This window comes from Peromyscus maniculatus, chromosome 6, assembly GCF_049852395.1.
Source record: "Peromyscus maniculatus bairdii isolate BWxNUB_F1_BW_parent chromosome 6, HU_Pman_BW_mat_3.1, whole genome shotgun sequence".
Lineage (NCBI taxonomy): Eukaryota > Metazoa > Chordata > Mammalia > Rodentia > Cricetidae > Peromyscus > Peromyscus maniculatus.
In genome coordinates this window covers 107395995-107418183 of record NC_134857.1, presented here as the reverse complement: position 1 = coordinate 107418183, position 22189 = coordinate 107395995, and the positions used below count along the sequence as shown (strand labels likewise).

General features: G+C 41.3%; 1 protein-coding gene across 2 annotated transcripts in view; it reads left to right on the top strand.

Annotated features, from left to right (window-relative positions):
• Window positions 1-22189, top strand: part of Alpk1 (alpha kinase 1) — a 108276-nt gene that overhangs the window by 21741 nt on the left and 64346 nt on the right. The window contains exon 1 of one of the 2 annotated variants that reach the window (XM_076574968.1): window positions 6080-6186. The exons of the other annotated variant lie outside the window; for it this stretch is intronic. The gene's annotated coding sequence lies outside the window, so the exon portion shown is untranslated. Of the gene's footprint in view, window positions 1-6079; window positions 6187-22189 lie in introns of those variants that run through there. 2 annotated transcript variants of the gene reach the window in all.

The window sequence follows — 22189 nt, the reverse complement described above, 5'->3', positions numbered from 1 at the left end:
TGGGGAGTGCCACCCCAGGTCAGGTGGTCTTGGGAGGTATAAGAAAGGTAGTTCAGGAAGCCTCTGGCATTTATTGAGCGTATTTACCATGAGATCTACTACTTTGCAGCAAGAGTCTTTTCATTCCCGAGTAATACTCCGGTGTATGGACAGTCCACATTTTGTTTAGCTATCATCGGTGAGAGGACAATGGGGCTCTGCTGTGTAGTCAACGTGATTAATGCTGCTGTGAGCAATTGTGTGCCACAGCTGGGCTTCACATGTTTGCATTCCTGCTGGGTTCATCTTCGGGAATGATGATTTTTGACAAACTGATACTTGACTTTTAACAAACCTTCCAACTATTGTCCAAAGAGACCATACCATTTCACATTTCTACCAACAAAGAACAGGAGCACTGTTTCTCCCAGCCTTGCCTAATTTTGTTAATTTTTTGTCTTTTTTACCATAGTGAATATAATTTTATCTCGATGAAAGAAATGATCATATAAATATTAATGTCAGCTTTATCAAGAATTATATAACCAGCTAAGATATGATTTGGGAGATTGAAGTGTTTATTTGAGGCAAGGTTCTGTGTAACCCAGGCTGACCTCCCTCTGTAGCCAAAGATGACCTTGAACTTCTGATTCTCCTGCCTCCATCCTCCAAGTCCTGGGGTTACAGACAGGTAAATAACACAAATATAAACAAAAATTAAATAAGTGACTTAGAGAGAAAGATGAGCCTTGTCTCCCAGCTGTTTCGTGGCCTTTCCTTGGTGTCTGCGTTTTAGCAGTGGGTGTGTCTACTGTTTCTGTGGGGCCCTGCAGGACAATGATGGGCTGCCGCACATCTCTCCCCAACTCGGTTTTTGTTGCTCTGCTACAGAGAGCATGGACTCCACCACGCTGATGTCTTTTCACCACGGCCCGGGCACATACTGCAAACCAGGCTTTCCTTCAGGAGAACTGTTTGCTAAACATGTGTCAGCTCTGACTCTACACTTTTGGGTAGTTTTTTGTTTTGTTTTGTTTTGTTTGCTTGTTGTTTTGTTTTTGTTTTTCGAGACAGGGTTTCAGTGTACAGCCCTAGAACTGGCTTTGTGGACCAGGCTGCCCTCTAGCTCCTAGATATCTGCCTGCCTTTGCCTCCCGAGTCCTGGGAGGAAAGGCGTGCACCACCACTGCCCATATACTAATTTTTTAAAGTTTATTAAAAATGTCTTTTACTTTTGTGAAGTTCACTAATGCTTATCAAAAAGAATTATATCTTAAAAATACTAATGTGTTAAACCCAGGAATATCATCTGCTTGACTGTTGTTTACCTTAGCGATACTTTCTTTAAATAGAAAGCTCAAATAAAGTTTTTTTTTTTTTTTTTAAAGATTTACTTAAAAGTTTGGGGTTTTTAGTTTATGGGTATGTGTGTGTATGTCAGATGTGTAGGCACCAATGGAAGCCAGAAGGTGCCAGATCCCCTGGAGTTGAAATTAGATGCAGCTGTGGGCCACCCAAGGTGGGTGCTGGGAACCAAAAGGGGGGCCTCTGGAAGAGCAGCAGATGCTCTAACCACCGAGCCATCTCGCTAGCCCTCAAATTAAGGTTTTATTAACTGTATAGTTGGCAGTGTGTATTTTGGAGATAGGGGTGGGCAACAGCAGTGTGACCTGCAGGCATCTTGTTTTTAGTCAGGTTCAGGTATTAATAACAGTACTTTATCACTCTCACAAGTGAGGAATAAACTCATATTCTTTGTCTAAATCTAAATACCTAAATACATAATCTTATCTAAATATCTTGAAAATAACATTTCTAAAACACAAGGTGGAGCTTAACCTGACAGCATTTCAACAAATGACAAACTAATTCTTCATTAGTTTTTCTTCAACCAGTTTTACTAGTCTATCAAAATTGTCCTAGAAAACACACATATACTTCATGAGATTTTAATCGTGTTTTAGATTTGATTTTTTTCATAGTATTTTTTTCCCTTTTTTAACTCAACATGCTCTCATACAGCTTGGGTTGACCTTCCTTGAACATGCTGTGGAGCCAAGGATGACTTGGAGCCTTTGGTCTGCCTGCTTCCCAATGTGAGCGCTGGGACTGCAGATGTGCACATACACCCCATTTATCCAGGGCCGGTCCTGGGCTTGCGGCGTGTTAGGCTAGCACTCCGCCAGCGGGTCTGCGTTCCAGCCCACGGTAGTTGTATTTGTCGATTGTTTCATGTCATTATTTTGTGGTCGGGGCCATCCACAGCCCCGGCTGGTCTAGCTTGCTGCTCTCTTTCTCCTGCTTTGCAACAAAGGAGGATTTGTAACTTCTCCGTTTCCCTCATTAGAGACTGTGCAGCTCTGAGTTTTCATCTGAATATGGTCTGGTAAAATTTTTTAGTTCAGAAGTATACTGAAAAGTGATAGGATTGTATCTAGGGGCTACTGAAATTTCCAACTGACTTGATTATAAAATTTTAGTTTCCCATAAATATCATAAAGCTTTTACACATGTGAGCGGAATTGTTTTATCTTTTATGGACTCATGAAATTTCTTTTGAGCCTGCTACAGTATTGATTTTAATTCAGTTCACTAGTTGCATATCACACACACACACACACACACACACACACACACACACACACACATACACACACACATACACGTATGTATTCAGATAATATTGTAGAGATGCACTTTAAAAATAATTTTGATTTGTAGACTATTTTATGTCATTTTTATTCCTATAACTATCCCCAGTGTTTTGTGTCTGTGAAGGCCATTGTTTCAATACATTTTCTTGAGTAGATGCTCAGCTCAAGTTCACTTCTGCTGAGTGTGAGAGGAAGTTGGAGTACACACATAATCAGGCAAGGCCTGAGAGAACCGGGATTGCCCTTGGAAGCACTGGAGAGGCTCCCAGCAGGGGCGGTGACTTGTTAGCTGGGTTCCTCCTCTCACAGAACCTGAGCTTCACTGCAGGGACAGAATTGCATCTACTAGAAAGGAGAGTTCCGCCTCATCATGGGAGGCAGCTTCCATGCTCGCAAGGCCGAGTTTCTGGTGCATTTCTCAAGGCACAGAGTGGAGTCAAGGATCAGTAATATAGTTATCAAGGGTGACCTGATTCTGGGTTACCTCAGCAGAGTGACTGGTAAGTGCCTATCTCACAGCGAACCTGTTGAATCCTAGTCCCGAGTGCTTTCCTCATAAAGCAAATAACCACATTCAATAAGGAATACTACTGAAAAAATGTGCTGTAAGCTGCATAGCCTTTCAAACATATTTCAAATTTTCCTCACTGGAAGACACAGATGTGTTTAGGAGGACTGAACCAAGGGGAAGAATGTAGGGTCAGGGAAAAATGTTTTATAGAAGACTATCCAAATCAGAGATGCTTGGGAATGAGCACAAAATCCAGTTCTGAGTTAGCTGGGGAAAAGTGATGATGAGGATTCGGGGTTTGTAATCAGCTGGAAAGAACTAGATCCTTTGGCACGGAAATCCAAGGGGCACTTGCTTTGCATTCATAGAATTTGCTGGGTGGGCTTTAAGCAAAATCACATGATCATTATAACAGATCTTCTGTATCAGTTTTTACAAAGTAATTTTCAAAATTGCAAACTAATAACTTTATAACCAATTATATGTTTGTAAGTGAGTTATCAAAATGTAAGAAAAGCACAGGCAGCCTTGCTTGGACACAGAACTCTCTTGTTTTTATAGAGTCTGAATATTAAGGGAATATCTTTAGTGTGTGTGTGTGTGTGTGTGTGTGTGTGTGTGTGTGTGTGTGTGGTGTGAAAGTGTGTGTGTGTATGTGGTGTGTGTGTGTGTGTGTGTGTGTGTGTGTGTGTGTGCCCATGTGGAGGTCAGAGGGCATCTTGGGAGAGTCAGTTCTCTCCTTCAAACTCTGGTCCTCAAGCTTGGCAGCTAATATCTTTTGCTTATCCATCTCACTAGTCTACTTTCTTTGCTTTTGACTTAAACACACACACACACACACACACACACACACACACACACACACAAAACACGTTTTCTACAATGTTGTACAGTTAGTTTCTAGTGTGTTCCATTTGTTCACTTTCAATCCCTGCATAATTTATCTGCTGCTTAGCAGGATGTGATCAGCTCAACTGTCCTTGTGGGAAAGCGAGCTACCTACAAACTGCATGAAAGTTTAGTGCTATCCCATGTGTGCGTCCGGGGGAGAGGCTGGTGACATTTGCTGAGCCTGGCTCCCCTGCTTATTCAGGAACAGATCCCCCAGTCAGGACATGTGGTTGGTACTTGATCCTAATCAAAGGACCCCAAACACTTGGATCCAGTTCATTTTAATCTTGGTTGAAAAGAGTGTAGATGGACACTTAGGGAAAAGTGAAGGCAGAATAATATCTCCCCTTCAAGTGCTGTGCAGCCTTCAGAACGCGACCTGGATTTCAGCCTCGTAATTCTCCTTGAAGCAAACAGAAGGGTCTCACAACACAGAAAGCAGCGGTTTATGAGGCCGGGACAGACAGCCGCACAAGAGGACTCTGTTCGTGGTCTTCAAAGTGAGGCAGCGATGGCATGGTTGCCGCTGAGGCCACATGTAATATCGCCTGTAGCTCTTTAAAGAGGATTAGCCCAGCGTGCTGAGAGCATTCAAAGCTGGATTTCATGTCGAGCTGAATATGCTAATGAAATGGTAATGTGTAGGGCAAACATTTCGTAATATCAAATCCCTTCCAAACTCAGCTCTGTCCCTCCCACAGTGGGAAACCAAACTTTATCATATCAGAAGGACTAGTTTTTCTACCTTGAATATCTGCTTGGATAAAAGATGAAGTTAAGTACTTGTACATTCACATTTAAGCTAAATTCAACTCCAATGTAAGCAGAAAATCAAAGCCTGTATAGACAGTCATTCAAAAATATTTTGACTAGGTCTGTCTGCCTGAAGGGGTGAATGTAAAACTATCCTTATAGAAAGTGATATATATATATATATCCAATTTCACTTTAGAATTTTTTTTTGTGATTCTCTTTTTTGCCAGTACAGTGTCCTTTTGCTCAGTGTTGGAAAATGCTGCATCATAACTTCCCAGATCATGTCTCCACTCTTTCAGATTTGAGATTTGAGATTTATTTAAAACTTGCTGTGTGCTTGGGTGATGATACATAAGTCATTTTCAACTTAGTATTTCAGTTGCAGAGCCTATTTGGCATGGTCAAGGTAAATTCATTGTAAGGCTGTGGTTGCAACCCATGTAGCCACATAGAGCATCCTTGCACATGGTTCCTGTAGATTGAAAAACCCCTGAAGACTTCATCTCAATGGCTGGGAAATACAGATCCAGCAAACACATGGAACCCAGTGCCCCTGGCTCAATTTCTTATGCGTGAGCTTTCATTGGTTATTATCATTTCACTGCACTTGACTGGGGAGCTTAGGCTTTCTTGGTTAGAAACGGTGTGTGTGTGTGTGTGTGTGTGTGTGTGTGTGTGTGTGTGTGTGTGTTTATGGAACTTTGGAAGGGTTTGTCTGTGGACACAGAGGGACGGTGATACATATTCATGAAAGAATGCACTCTCCACTCCCTGTTAGCTCTGACAAAGCCTTCGCTGTTCCACACAGCAAGCTGACTGGGATTGTGGGGGGGGGGGGGGCTGCACGGCCAGATTAGTGCAAACGGCGAACCCACTCCTCTGCTTGTTAGGCCTTCCCTTCCTGACAATTTCCCCAATTGTCGCTTGTGACAAGGCTGTCACTAGGTGATGGCTTCTTTTGGCCATTTTCAGATAAAGATAATTTCCTTAACTTCCATTTTATTTGACCACAAGCACTGTGGGCGAGAGAGAGAGGAAGTACTTCCGTAGTTCGGGGATCAGGGTTTTGTCACTTCAAAGGCAACTTTGATCTAAAAATATGTGCTGTACCAAATTCATTATGTCTTTCCTTAAAAGAGCTTTTAAATTTATTGATCTTCTCCTCAATTATTCTCCTTTTACACCCAGTAAGGATGTATGAGGCACAGTGTTGGGAGAGCCTAAGGAGGGGCTGGGGGCTGCAGCCAACTGGCCACCTCTAAGGTCACCCCAGGAAGCACACAACAGGTGCTTTTGTTCCCACTGTCTTCTGAACCCCTGAGCCCAGAGCCCGGAGCCCGGAGCCCGGAGCCCCGCTGCTGCTTACGGGATGCACAGTGACAGCGGTACCAACGGGTAAGACAAAACGACGCTTGATATCGCAGCTCCATAAAGGGAAAGAAACATTCTATACACAAATTGTGCCAACAGTTGTCTCCCTCCTCCCCTCCCACCTCCCCCCCTCCCCCACCGTGCCCGTGATTTGGAAGGCCAGCTCACAGGGACCGCGCGCAGGGATGGCATGACTTCTTTGTTGATGCACAATTTGGCTTCCACCAGGAACAATCTTCCCCTGGGCTGAGGGTTAGCTTGATTAAGTTCATCTAATTGGATCGATGGAAGATTATACAAAGCAGCAAACAAGAGGATAAAAATCTCTATGGAACGACATGAAAAGTGACTTTAAAATAATAGCAGGGAGCTGGTCTGGGAGAAAAATGGGGAGGAGTGAGGGGGTGACGTGGTCAAATGCATCATGTGAAACTCTCAAAGAATTTATAAAACATATTTTAATGCAAAAAGTGTCATTACTCATAGGAGAAATAGCCTGAATGATTTAAGCCGAATGTTTTGTGGTTGTCTTTAATTTACTTTCAAGTAGTTCAAATCCATACACATGCATGTATATGTAAATAAGCGTCTATGGCAAAAAGTTATGCATAATGGTTATGGTAATTAGACTTCATTATTCTTTGAACTTTACTGTATATTTAAGTTTTTCATAATACAAAAAAATTTCAAATTAAAATATTAGAAGGGAGAGAACAAAAGCTTCAGCCTGGGAGCATTTTTGATTTGGGGAGCAGGCCCTCTTTCTGGACCCTCCGCCTCTCCACCTCTCCTTTTGCTGTAGCTGTTTTGAACCACGGTTACGGGAGATCACTGTGTTTTAAACAACACCTAGAATGAAGGGTAAAATAGTTTCCACGAAAAGGATCACAATCAACCATTTACTTATAAAACATTACTTCTAAAGCATCACATATAATAATCACTTCTGGACTGAGCAAACCACTGATGTTCACTCCTGCAATAAAGAAATGTTTAAACAGCTTAATCTGAGTTTTCTTGTCCCAAGTACTCTATTGCTTGCAATTTCAGAATACCTAAGTGGTTTGGATGATTAGAAAATTAATTTTGGCATGTCATAATTTCAAAGTCTCATACACTCCGAAAATATGTAATTTCTTCTCCCAATGCTGGGAATCAAACCTAGGGTCTCATATCTGCTACCAAGTTATTGCTCCTCCCGCCCAATTTGTAAACATGTTAAAACGTGTTTAAAGCATGTCCTTAGGTTCCTGAAAGTAGTGGAAATTGCTTCTTTTGGAAAATTAGTTCTTTGAATTTCCAAAAATGCATCTGGTATAACAGTACCATTGTTTTGAAAAGCTAGTTTGGTACCAGGGAACCAGAGGCCTTCAGCGCTTCCCAGGCACCAGGATTTCCATAGCTTTCTCTGCAATGCCAGAAGCCCTGTGTTATATCAGTTTATCCTGACTGAGAGAGCGACGCTAGGGTTGCTCTGGTTCACCCATGAGGAAATTGAGGTTCTAAGGGCCCAAGTAACGTGCCCATTTCTCACATTCAGTCAATGGTACAACCAGAATGCAGACTTGAGAACTTGGGGTCTCAAGCCGTGTTGTTAAAGCAGGGTCAGAAGGCACAAGGCTTACAATTCATGAATGGACCTGTCCTGACTGCTGCTCCTGTGAAAGCGTGTCCTCTCTTCAGCCCTAATTCCTTCAGCTCCCCAGTTTCAGCCTCCTTTGCTACGGGCTCCCAACAAATAGACAGAGACTGAGGTCTGCTCAGTGGGGACAGTGGGATTCAGGATTCACAGCTCTGTGTCATAAACAACCCCTTCGTTACAGAACTCTGATGTGATTTCTCCTGATGGGCATTTAAACCCGGAAACCTTGATTTTTTTTTGCTTTCCTTGTGGAATCGGTAAACGGAGGATGGGGCGTGTAGTGCGGTTTAAGGAGGCACTTTTTTTTTTTTTAAAGGGAAGGGTCTCTGTATTGTCTCAGAGTTCACCTGCTCTGTGACATGTAAATGAGCGACAGAAGCTGGCAGACAGCAACACCATCAGCCTGCCTCAGAGGAGACCAAAGTAAACACCCTCAAAGAGATTGCACTGAAATATGATATCAGCTGCAAGAGAGGACCGGCTCCTCCGGTCAAATGAGAAAAAAAATCATATTATCCTCACTGTGGTGGACAAATAGCTTGTAAGCCACATTCCCCGTTTTGAATGGTGACAATGAGTGCTAACCTCGAGGCTGCAGGCCGGCCTGATCCCATCTCCAAACACAAACACTTCTGCCTTGGTTTTGGCTGGGGGCTGTGCACTGGCCTCCCAACCCCCACCTCCCCCCACCCCCTGTTAATTGGCTGAGACCACCAGAATTTGGAGGACACAGATGTCACTGATAGTTTTCCTAGGGAACACATTCATGCCCATCTGTTGCCGCCTACAAGGCTGTTCATATATCCACAAGGCCTTCATTTAATTCTTGTCAGAAAGTAATGTAAATCCAGTTTACCTCAGAGGTCGCGGCGAGATTTATGCCAATGAGCCCCCCGCAATTTACACACACTGTAGTTGTATGGGATGAAAAGAAAGCCTTTCATGTTGGTGCATATTAACCAGAACGCCTGCCTTCCGAAAGGCTTTTTGACTGAGCCTTCTCCTGATTTTAATACAGCCCATGCCAGTTGGTGCACCCAGCTTTAGAGGAAAAAAAGAAGAAGGGGAAAAAAAAAACCCTAATCTTTAAAGTTTCTTCTTTTATAAGGGGTGAAAGCGAAGGAGAAAAACCCCAGCAAGAGGCAGTACCTCATCTGTAATTATCCGGCAGGAGACAGGATGCCCCCGCCCTTTCCTAGAGTCTGGCAGGAGAGCTGTTCTGCCTTGAATTATTGGAGTGGATGGAGGTCTAGAGAGGATTCGGTTGTGAGCGGTTATCTTCCAGTGTGAAAACGGTGGCACTGTCCCGTTGATTAGTCTCCTGACTTTTCAGCTGTCTCTCTTTACAATGGACGGAGGGGATGGGGGGATTTGATTAATTTTATTAAGACCGAAAGCTAGGTAGAAATTCATCAGGAAAGCAGAAGAGAGTCTAGGGAGGATTTCAGTGAACGTCTGAGAGTATTTCAGTGAACTTCTGTGGATCCCGTCTTTCTGCCTTGATACATTTAGAAATATTCAGGGTTGTGGCCATAGGCTGGTAGGCAAATGGGTTTGAAAATACCCTTGTGGTCAAAGTGCTCTTGGGATTCTGAATACACACCTTTTAGAGTGGATAACCTTGGCAGGTTACTTAACCCTTCATTACCCTCAACTTTCTCATCTCTAGAGTGGGGCTAAAGCCCACATTTTACAGTTTCAGACCTGCGGTGGGCAGCACAGTATCTAAGCCACAGAAAGTTCTTACCCTCTGGCAATTGTCCCTTCTCCTTTGCCCAGGACGGCAAATAGTAAATTGAAAGCGTTAAGATGGCACAAAATTTCTCATCATTTTGATCACCACAGTGCTTTTCCACATTTGAAAAAGCAACATGTTCAAGGGAGATAAAATGAGAGATTTTTCTTTTCGACAATTCATAATTCTTGTTTTCAGCTGTTTATCTTTTTTCCCTGTGGAAATGCACAAGTTTGGGTCAGAGAAAGCCTGGCTCCCCTCCTCATTCAGCCACAGTCTCTGATTTCCCAGGGCAGTGTTATTGGGCAATGTGCTTCGGGAACGTTAGAGATCATGCTCATTTGCTTCTGCTGATAGCTTTGAAGTATGCAGTATGATTATTTGAGGCATTTAACCTTTTGTTTGCATCTTGCTTAAGGTAATATTAAATCTCAGTTGTGATTTCCAAGCACACATTAACAGGACCTTGCAACAGAGGAACCTAAGAATGTTCACTTGGCAGGGTTGGAGGCAGTTGGGCCCTGATTGAAAATACAATGTGTTGTTCATCCCACATGGAGTAAATAATCCAAGTGTGCACTGTGTGGGCTTAATTGCAGAACTGGATGAAGCAGGAGCAGGCTAATGGTCACGCTATAGAGGCTGATGCCCAAGGTTGTTTACTGCCAAAACCAGGGACCAGGAAAAAAAAAAAAACACAATATAACTTCAGAATGGAGGGAGGTGGGATGCCTCTGTGAATGTTCACCGTACAAGCCGGAGGGTCTGAGTTTGAATCCACAGCACCCACATAAAAAACCCAGGCATGTTGCACTAAAGGCTGTTATAAATATATTGTATATAATATCGACTATGAATTCTTTTCTAACCTATTGGCTTCAAATGAAATTTGATGTGGGAGACCACAATATAAAGCAGCCAGAAATGAGCCAGCTCTGGGGCCTTGCTGCCAACCATTCATCTGGTCCATCTTCCCTTTCTTAAACGTGCAGGTTTTAGAGTGCAAAATGTTTTTCATAGATGTACACTGTTTTCCCATTGTGATTTCACAAGATAATCGGCAGGGGACGCAGTGTGGTCCGCACACACAGCAGTATGGATGAAATCATCTGCAGGGCATGGTCAGCTTCCTCCTAAGCAAAATGTTTCACTTAAAGTTATTACTGGATTTATTGCAAGGGGAGAAATCCACTATGCTCATAAATAAGGACCCTGCCCTCAACTGCCTATATTGAGGCCTCACGGGAGGAGATATATTGCCTCCTATCAGGGTTAATCTATAAACACCTTCAGTACTTAGACCCCATTAGTCTTTGCTCATCTTCTTCATTGGTCCCTTTGGAGTCATATTGTCACTTGTATCAGGTGAAAATTAGGATCCTGTTTCCCCGGGAAAATACATCATTTAGTGCTTCAGCGCCTTCAGATCGGAGGGCTGAGTATAAGCACTTCTGCCTTAAGGAGACTGCAATGTATATCATAGAATCACTAATCAATTCTTCTACTTTGGGGTGGGATTGTTACTTTCTTCTCCAGAAAAAAAATAGACATAGAGCAGTCTCATGTTAAGCTGCAGTGGACTGGATCTTTAAAAGCATGGATCTAGCTCCTGCCCTGTAACTTGGCGGGATTGTGTAAACTTAGACCATCATTGAAACTTCCAACACTTTTTAAAGGTTTTGTTTATTTATGTGTATATGTGTGGGCATGTGCTTGCGTGTGCCTATATGAGTGGATACAGGTGTGTGTGCAGGTGCCCTAGGATGTCAGAAGAGGGCACCAGATCCCTCAGAGCTAGAGTTACTCGGGCAGTTCTGGGTGCTGGGATCTGAACTGCAGTCCTCATGACTGAGCATCGGGTGTTCTTGACCACCCAGCTGCCTCTCCATTCCCCAGACTTTGACCCCTCTGTTTTCACACGAAGACCGTATTTCTTGCTGCCAGCATTATAATGAATCCCAATTAATGCTATCATCACAGTTTCATAACTGTCGGATTATAAACCCAATCCCTCTATTTTCTTTGTCAGGATCTGAGCATCTGTGCCTTTCCTTCTGAGTCAGGTAATGGTAAGAAGGATGGTATGAACATACAGCTTGTCTCAGTTTGCACAAACTGATCCTGTGAGCCAGACTATTGCTCCAGGGAAACTTATTCAGAAGTTGGATTATGTATGTGCCTACTTCCAGATATTTGTCACTGAGGTTGAAAATGTTTATTTTGATTCTCTTGGTAGGCTTCACAATCACCACATTACTGTGTGCAAGATACTGTGTGCCAGTCAGTTAATGCTAAATGTCATGGAGGAGTTTACAAATAGTCTGTCTGAAACTTCTAAACTGGCTTCAAAGCCAAGCAACTAGAAAAGTCTAGGAACCAGTGGTGGTGGTGGTGGCGGCACACACCTTTGATCCCAGCACTCAGGAGGCAGAGGCAGGCAGATCTTTGAGTTTGAGGCTAGCCTGGTCTACAGAATGAGTTCCAGTTTTTTGGAAAACAACAACAACAAAAATGAAAAGTCTAGGAAGTGAGTATTTTCATCAAATTATGTAAAAGTCAATGTGTTTCTTTTATTTACCTCTAATGTTAACATGTGTGCATGAACACACATACACACACACACACACACACACACACACACACACACCAGAATTCTGTCATTCTCAAACTATACTCATTCTTCAAATGAGCCTAATGACTTGAGAGCCCAGAGCTATGGGCTACAGGATATGCTATAGTTTTTAAGAAAGGCTGTGGCTTAACAATGAACCATATTAAAGACCCTTTGTCTATAATACAGGATGCTTAGGGACAATAACAATTAAATGTGCTGTCATTTCTCTGTAGACCTTTTTAAGGGTTCTTCCTTCAGGTCACTCAAGAGCTGTAAAATCCGACTCAGTTCCTTGTCCTGAAGAATCCCTGAGTGCCAAGCCCGCTGAGCAGCCACTGGACTGAAGGGGTTGGGCGGGTAGAAGACCATATTTCTGCCTATGTGTTCAGCAACACAAGTAGCTCTCCATGGTGCCAGTGGTCTGCCGCTATTCTGGACAAGCAAGTCCATACTTGCTCCCAAGCCAACAGAAGGCTGCCTGCCAAGAACCATCGTTTGCTGGTGACATGCACACATTGTACGAATTACACAGCCACATGGTAGATTCTAGGTCAGCTCAGAACTATGGTCCTGCCCATCGCCAGGACATTTTAAGTATAAAATAAATAGAATTGGTGTGTGTGCTTGTGCATATGTCAGAGAGAAAGAGAAGGTGAGGATCTGGTTGCTACTGTCTGAGCTGCAAGCCTTGGACACTCTTCTTTCCTGTCAGTCATTTCAGCCCCACCCCCTTTCCAACACCCTGACTGAGGGGCATGAGTGCCTAAAGGCAAACAGCTGATTATACCAAGTTGGCTGGGCTTGGATTTTTTTTTCTTTTTAAGCAACACATCTGCCCATACTTCTCCAGTTTGCTAACAGAATTTCTATTTGTTAATCAAAGGTGGTCTTGAGGAATTATTATTATTATTATTATTTATTATTATTATTTTGACTTTTTGAGACAGGACTTCTCCATGTAGTTTTGGTGCCTGTCCTGGATCTCACTCTGTAGACCAGGCTGTCCTCCAAGTCACAGAGATCTGCCTGCCTCTGCCTCCTGAGTGCTGGGATTAAAGGTGTGCACCACCACTGCCTGGGCCTAGGAATTATTTAAAGGGCAATTTCATTATCATGTAGCTTAATATCAGTTTGAAAATCTCAAGAACTTAAAAATTTGAATGGCTGAGCAATTTTCTTTCTCAAAATCTTAAATGGTAAGGAAGTCAACCAGGAAGTAATGGTCTGCTTGGGTAAATGTGAAGAAATTGTATGACTCTTTAGAAAAGTAATGTGGACCTGAAGGGTTGGGTGGATAGACGATTGCTTAACAGTATCTTGATGAGGTAAATGTGAAAAGTTGGGTGAGCTTTTAAAACTTTAAAATTTTACTCCATGAAATTTTATTGAAAGCTATCATTGAAGTCTACAAAGCATTTATTACTTACTTGGCAAAGATGTATGTTTTATATATATTTACACATATAATTCAACTGATCCCTCAACACTGTGAGATTTATCCTAATATGCCTCTTTGAGATGAAGAAACTGAGATGTGATTTGCCTGATGCTAGTATAATTTCAACCTTGGGGTCCTGGCTGTAACCTGCAGGTACCTGTCTTGGCTGTTGGTTGATAACTAAGAGTGAAATCGTAATGATTTGTTTTCACACCTTCTTCTTTTGTTGTTGGTTTTTTTTTTTTTGCCCCTATAATTTCAAAGCCCACTCATGCCTTCTCTCCTTAAACTGTTCCTTTGTGTGCTACTGCTCACATCAAAGTCTAGATGTTCTGTGAAACATTAATGAACTATTCTGACTGTGAGAATTATAATTGCAGACATGGAAGTATTTTGTCGTATACTGAACTTTTACTGCCACATCTATTACTCTCATCAAAAGTGTGCATTGCTGGGCTGGAGAGATGGCCCAGCAACAAAGAACACTGGCTGCTCTTCCAGAGGACCCAGCACCTGGTATTGAGTCACTAACAACCACCTATAACTCAAGTTTCAGGAGACTCAATGCCCTCTTCTGGCCTCTGCAGGTACTGCAAGCACATGGTGCACATACATTCATCAGGCACACCTAAATACACATAGAATAAAAGTAATCCATTTAAACGTGTGCATTCCTACATTTAAACGTGGCAAGTTCATACCAGAGTACCCTTTGTGCTGTTTCCATATATGTATGACACCATCACCTGGCTTTCCTCTTCCAGCCCCCACAGATATATAGCATTTTGCCATCTGACTATTAATATAAGCTGGACATTTCCACACCTCACCCACTGCAGCACACAATATATACTCAGGCTACTTCATATCTTCTCCTGAAAATTAACTGTCTTCCATAAAGTTATTCTTGTTGGGTTTTTCTCCCATCTCTAGTACTATTTAATAGGAAGTGAAGCAGCTGTGTGTTTTGAGGTCAGAGTCCTGAACATTTTTTTTTTTTTAAATCTCAACCTTCTCAGCTTTCTCTCCTCTTCAAATTTTTTGGCCTAAAGTTTGGGTAGATGGTGTCTGCCTCCCAGGGAGCACACCTCAAATGAAAGCCTTTAAAGTTTATTAAATATCTTCCTGCTCCATGAAGGCTTCTCGCCTCATGGTGTCTCTTGATTAGGAGACATATGGAGCACATTTATGTGAGTGAGAGCTCTCTTGTCACTTAGAGTGCACATGTGCAGAGAAAGAGCTCCTGGAAGGACCATTTCAAAGCCATCCGCTTAGGAGCCTGGAGCCAGGACCGGATGGCAGGTTTGACTCACCTTGACCTGAGATGCGGCTCTCCAGCCATGGGGCCAGGTTAATAATTCTTCAGATGTCACCATGGCTGATGGAGCAGGTAACTATAGCCGGGAGCCGCCACAACAGCCCCTGCAGTGTGGCCTTTTATTTTCCCTCTTCTTCCTTCCTGAGGCCACCAGCTAACCCATTTGTGACCCAGAACACTCTTACTGCACTTTCTTGCACAGCAGGTTTGGTAAACATACTCAGTGGCAGGGAACTGGAGAGGGTGGAGACAGGACCAGAGAGGCAAAGGCAGGAGGCAGCTTCACCATTCAGTCTCCTGTTTCAGTAAGGTATGGCCCATAGGCTGGAAACTAAATAAGAAAGAAATGTGAAGAAATATTTTCACTTGCAAAATTTTATAAGATCTATTCATCCTTTAAAAAAAAAATCAAAACTTACTTTTGTTTTTGTTTTCTACTCAAAGAACATGTAAGCATGAATGAGATGTCCTTTCAATCTGCAGCTTGTTTACCTAGTGATTCAAGCTGCCTGTCAAGGCTTTCTGGAACTTGCTCATCGGCCACATGAGAGTCTCTGACTCACATTCTTTGTCCACGCCACTGTCCAAATCCCACCTTTCCCGCAGTTCCCTGCCCAAGAGCCCCCTCCATTCTGAAAGGCTTTAGCTCTGACCATTTCTGCCTGGAGTCACGGGTTCCAGCCCTCGGGGCAGTAACTGATATTTATTAGCTGTTCAATACACCTGGGCTTCAGGACAACTTTATCCTTCGGAGTTTTTGATTGCCAAATAGATATGCAGACTTCTAAGACTGGCACCATATGTGTGGAACACAGTGAGCAGGGGAATCATTTGGTTTAAGTAGAAGAGTATCGTGCCTATAAGTTTACTTTTAGTGCCCTGTGCTCAGCTCCACCCCATCTTCTCCCTTTTCCCCTAAAAACGGACGTTTTAGATTTCTGCTTTATCTTTCCTTCTTTTAAAATTTTTAAATTATTTTAACTACACACATTTGCAGTACCTAGTGGTAATTTGATAAATGTAGATGATGTCCTTGTTTTCCTTTGTGACTTCACCGTATGTATTTGTACCCCATCACAATATATTACTTAGACACCAGCGTTTCATAGATTCATGTCCATACCCACGTGTGACTTACCGTTTATATTTCTGAACTTTGCCATGGTGTTTGCTGCAACTGTTAGGCGTTCCTTTGCTTATTCTATTTATAGTGTAAGAATATTTGGCTTTTTGGTTGGCACAGATTTCATCACTGTGGACATTATATATGTCAGCAAGGCTCAGATTGGAGAATTTCTCTAAGTTGAGTTTATACCTAAGCACGGGCAGTATAATGTCTATATATGGTTGGAGCAACCAGTGGAGAGTGGAATATACAACACTATTCTCCACAACAATTCCTATTATTGCTTTTTAAATGAGTTTTCTAATCAAGGAGTAAATAGTTTTTCACACAACAGAAACTCATTTTTCCTGATGGATAATGAAGTTGAACACTTTTCACATTTATTAGATGTTGTGTTTTCTCTTGTGTGACGTGTCCAAATCTTTTGCATATTCTTTTCTTGACACGTAACTAGTTCTTTTCTTGTTAGATTATGGGAATCCTTTATGTATTCTGGGTAGAAATCTTTCAGTCACCAACCAAACTTAAACTTACAAATACTTCCTACCAAAAGGTATGGTGGTGCACGCCTTTAACCCTAGCACTCAGGAGGCAGAGGCAAGTGAATCTTTGTGAGTTCAAGGCCATCTACATAGAGTTTGAGGTCAGCTAGGTATACATAGTGCAACTCTGTCTCAAAAACAAATACTTTCTTCTAGTTTGTGATTTCTCATTTTATTTGCTTTATGTTGTGGTTTTGTAAATCAGAAATTTGTCTTTTGTAATTAATTAAATATATCCATTATAATTTCCTCCTCTTTTTTTGCAAGTGTTGAAAACTTCTTCCTCAACCAAAGGTGATTTAAAAGAAACCCTCTTTTAAGTCTTGACATCTTACCCACAATGTCTTGTATAGTAGTGTGAAAACCAACCACATTCACAGTAATAGAAACATTAGGGCAATTGAAATGCAATCAATGAATGAACAAGGGCAGTTGGTTATTCAGCTGTAAAAAGAAATGAATTCTGGGCCGGGCAGTGGTGGCGCACACCTTTAATCCCAGCACTCGGGAGGCAGAGGCAGGCGGATCTCTGTGAGTTTGAGGACAGCCTGGGCTACAGAGTGAGTTCCAGGAAAGGCACAAAGCTACACAGAGAAACCCCGTCTCAAAAAAATAAGAAGAAAAGAAAAAGAAAACAAGAAGTGAATTCTGGTCTAGGGATGTAGCTCAGTTGGTAAGGTGGATGAGACTAATATGCACAAAACCCTGGGTTTGGTCTTCAGCACTATATGTACCAGGAATAGTGATACTAAGCACTTGGGAGGTAGAGGGAGGAGGAAAAGAGGTTCAAGGCCATCCTTGGCTGCAAAGGGAGCTACAAGTCAGCCTGAAATACAAGAAATTATGTCAAAAAAGGAAGGAAGGAAGGAAGCAAGTAAGTAAGCAAGCAAGCAAGCAAGCAAGCAAGCAAAATGTCAGCAGCCCAAAGAAGTGAAATACTGATTTATTTTACAACACTAGTGTGATAATAACCTGGTACTACGTGAGAGGAGGGTGCTGTGGTATGGCCCCATTTCCATGACCATAACAGGCAGATCCATGGATGTAGAAAGCAGGTTGGCAGATGTCAAGACGTGAGGAGAGATTCCAGTGACAACTTAGCACATATGTGCTTCCTTTTTGAGGCTGTAGACTATCTGGAATTAGGTGCTAAAGATGGTTGTAAATGTGTTGTGAAAACACGAAAAACCACTAAATCATCTACATCAATATAGCAGTATTTGATACATGAATTTATCTCGAAATTTATCTTTGCTTTGGAATTAAATATAATTTGTTTTGCACACCCTGGTCCTCCTTTCGTGAGATCCTTTGGAGGATGCACAACTTTATTTTTCACTTGGAAACCTGTAGAACTGATTCTCAGAAAGTAACATTTTAGCCCAATGCCACACCCTGCTCTGTAATGACGGAGTTTCTGCACAGGTGTGGGTCTTCTTTGGGCTCCTTGTGTGTTTACTATGTTGATTTCTCCCAGGACAATAATTTATGTAATCTAATATCATTTAATATTAACTATCTGCATTTGATGTTTCAGTTTCTTTTCTTCTTTTTTTTCCTAATCTTGTGTATCTAGATTCTGTCTTGTTTGGTTTTGCTTTAAACCAGCACAGTCCATTACTGAGATGTACGTCTAGTCCTTCATTATTCTTTATTCTCCCATATAAATTTCAGGGTGACCTTTGAGGTCACACAGATACACATACAAAGATGTGGATATTTCTATTGGTGTTGCATTAAAGTTATAGATTAATTTGGAAAGAATATGATGTCTTAACAATAGTGAGTTTTTCAAGACATAAATATGGACTACCTTTCCATGGGCCTTTATAACTTCTCTTCTAAAAGCCCCACACATTTGTTCCTTAAATTGTTCCTAGGCACTATATAATTTTATTTTTAGATAATACAATCTATTTATTACAAACATATTTTTATTTTTATATACTTGAATATACTTACATGTATTTGTGTATATTTATTTCATTGCATATATTTATATAAAAAATTTAATTTCATATAGTAATTATACAATTTATATAAATAAGTTATAGAAATAATTTTAATAAGTAAACAATAAAATTAATATAAATGTAAATAATTTATATAATATTTAGACATTATAAATAAAATAATTATATTAAATAAGTTACATAAAATTTATAAAATCATATATATGATTTTTATGGTACATTGTATATTTTTAATGCCACGACAACTGTTTACTTTTCTTAAATTTTATTTCTAATAGTTTATTGTTTCAGCACTGAATTTTTGGTTTGTTCACTGTTGCTAACATTGTATGGTGTTCCTATTGTTCTCTTCATAGAAGTTTTTTTTTCCTCACTAAGTTTCTTTAAGATTATAGAATCATATAAATTTTATTATTTCTCCTTGATTTCTTTTGAGTTACATTTTATAAAATTAATTCACTTTGTTGGAGTTTTCAAAGTCATTAGTATACAGTATTTCTAATATTTTTTAGCTTTGTAAAAGAATATATTGTTCTGTCTCCAATTTTTGTATTCCCAGTCTAGTTCTTTGTGTGTGTTTCTCAAACAAGTTTGCTAGCTGTTTGCGGCTTTCATTCTTCTTCTGAAACAGTCAATACGTTATTTATTCCCGTTGAATTCTTTTAATCTGTGTTTCTGTCTATATGTGTGTGCCCATGTATGTGTGTGTATGTGTGTGTGTAAGTGTGTGTGCGCACGCGCACGTGTGCATGCAAGTTTGTACGTATGGGAGCCAGCGCGTGCCTGCTATGGCACACTTGTGGAGGTCAGGGGACAACCTCCGGTGTCTATCCTCACTTTACACTTGGTTTGAGATGAGGCTCCCTTCCCTGCTGTGTGCTGGCCTGGCTGTCTCTCCTCGGCTCACTACGGGAGCTCTGGGGTTCTAGCTGGGTTCTGGGGAGCCGACTTCAAGTCCCCATGCTTGTGCTTTACCCCCGTCAGCAATGTCCAGCCCCCGAAAGGGAGTATTTTATGTAAATTTCTGCTGTTTATTTTGTTCTTTTCTGCCTTTTCTGTTTACCGTTATGCCATGCTGGGGGTTGAACCTAGGGTCTCATGTATGCTCAGTAAGCACCCTACCAACAGGGCTTCTCCGGCAGCCCTCTCTGTGAAGCCGTGTGTGTGTGTGTGTGTGTGTGTGTGTGTGTGTGTGTGTGTGTGTGTGTGTGTGTGTGTGAGAGAGAGAGAGAGAGAGAGAGAGAGAGAGAGAGAGAGAGAGAGATGCTTGGGATCGAATCAACTCAAATCTTTGTGCATGCTAAGTGAACACCCTGGCACTAGCTGTATGCCCAGTCCCTAGCTTTTTGTCTATTTCATTAAGACTATGAATCATGCACACAAGGTTAGAAGTGCTGGACCTTCCTGGTGACCTGGCCAGGAATCTGATGAAGTGATCTTTTTATCTGTAGTAACAGTTTGTGCCTCTCAGTTTTTGTATTTTTAATATGATATTAATATAGCTGCATTTGCTTCCTTTTTGTTATCTTTCTAATGTATCTTTCCCTGCCTTTCTGTGTTCTTTCTGTATTTTCTACACTTTCGTGCTTTAAAAAATGCATATAACTACTTTGGAAAATTTTAAATTAGTATGTGTATGAGTGTTTTGTCTGAATGCATGTATGTAGATCACTTGCTTCTGAAGTGCCCATGGAGGCCAGAAGAGGGAATCCGGTAACCATGGAGGTCAGAAGAAGGTGTTGGGTCCCCTAGAACTGGGATTACAGACTATTGTGGGCTACCGTGGGGGTGCTGGGAATTGAACTTGTGTTCTCTGGAAGAATAGCCAGTGTTGTTCACTGCTGAGGCGTCCCTCCAATCTCCATATAACAACTGTTAATGCAATCTTATCTTTAACTTGTAGCTGAAGCAATTTTTAGAAATGCTAATGTATTTGAAAGTTATTTCAGCCATCTTGGTTTGTCCTTTGTGTTTCTTCTTCCTCATCCTTGTTGATTTTACTTTCTATTGTAATATTTACTTTTTTTCTACTAGTTTCAGAGTTTTACATTTTATCTCAAATTTTAAGGATTGCCTTAGACATTTTATTACAGTCCAAATTAAAATCTCCCTTCCACCTGGTCCAATTACAGATCTAAGAACTTGTGAATATCGGTTCATCTCATGACTTACATAATGTTTGTATTTTCACTTGTGCATTTCCTTATATGCGTTGTGTTTTTGACCTATCCTTTTGATAAGATTTTCATGGTTTTCTTTTCATATGTATGAGTGTTATGCCTTCATGTATGCAGGTGCGCCATGTGTGTGCCTGGTGCCGGGGAGGTCAGAAGAAGGCATCAGAGCCTCTGGAACTGCAGTCACAGGTGGTTGTAAGCTGTCATGTGGGTGCTGGAAACTGAACCCCGGACCTCTGCAAGAGAAGCCAGTGCTCTTAATCACTGAACCATCTTTCTAGCCCCTAATCTATTCTTTTTCAATTGACAAAGTACAGGGCATAATGTTTTCAAATATGTATATACTGCGGCATGACTAAAGAAAGTTACGTGACATGTATTACCTTACATATTAATTTCATGGTGAAATAATTTATATGTACTCAGTAATTTGCAAGCATTTAATATGTCATTGATTATAATCATCATGCTGTACAGTAAATCTCTTGAAAATTTGTGTTCTTTGGCCAACACCTCCTACTCCTCCCCCAGTGCCATCCACTGACAGCCCTCCTTCTTCCCTCTGCCTCTATGGACTTGATGTCTTTAGGTTGCACACACAAGGGAGGTGGTATGGTACTTGCCCTTCTCTATCTGGTCTATTTCATCGAAATCTATGTCCTCTGGGTTCAGCTATACTGTCACAGATGGTGGGCTTTCTTTCTCTTTTCAAGTTAAGTTTGATTTCGTGGCGCTTCTTGAAAATTCCTTACTGGATGCTTAGGTTGACTGCTTGTCTGGCATCTTGTGAGTGATACTGCGATGAAGAGCACTGTGGGATTCCTGTGGCAGCTTTATACAACTAGTGTTGCTCAGATTTAGCCAAGGACCTATTTTACTTTAGAGGTTCGTTTAGTAATGATCTCTAGGTTTTTGTTTTAGAATCTTTTCACGTTGCAAGTCATCCATGTACCAACATATAGAAGGTCTTCATTCTGTACCTTCTTGTTGCCATTGTTGGTTTTAATCGGACACCTACGAATCTATTTGTTTCTTTGAAGGCAGTTCTTTTTCTCTGGCTGCTGCCGGGTCTGCTGTGCCTTTGATGGTCTCTCATCTCACCGTGGTATCTCAAGGTGTGGAGTTGTACTCTTTCATTGTCTTGCTTGAGGGTCATGACTATCCTCATGGTTTCCTTCTCCTGCTCAGAAAGCTCTCGAGCACGTTTTATTTCTCGGAACACTTCTTCCTTTTCTCCCTCTTATTCCCATCCAGGACTCAAGGTTTCCACGCATTTGTTTCCTGTTACTTAACCTCTCTTTGGGAGTTTAGATGTTGATCTCCTTTTCTGGCACATTTAGGATAGTGTGTTCTGATTTATCATCCAGTTCAGATATTCTATCTTATGCTTGAGCTAATATCATCAAATTCTTCCATGGATTGAACTTAATATTTTTAATAATTTTATGTTTCAGTTATATGA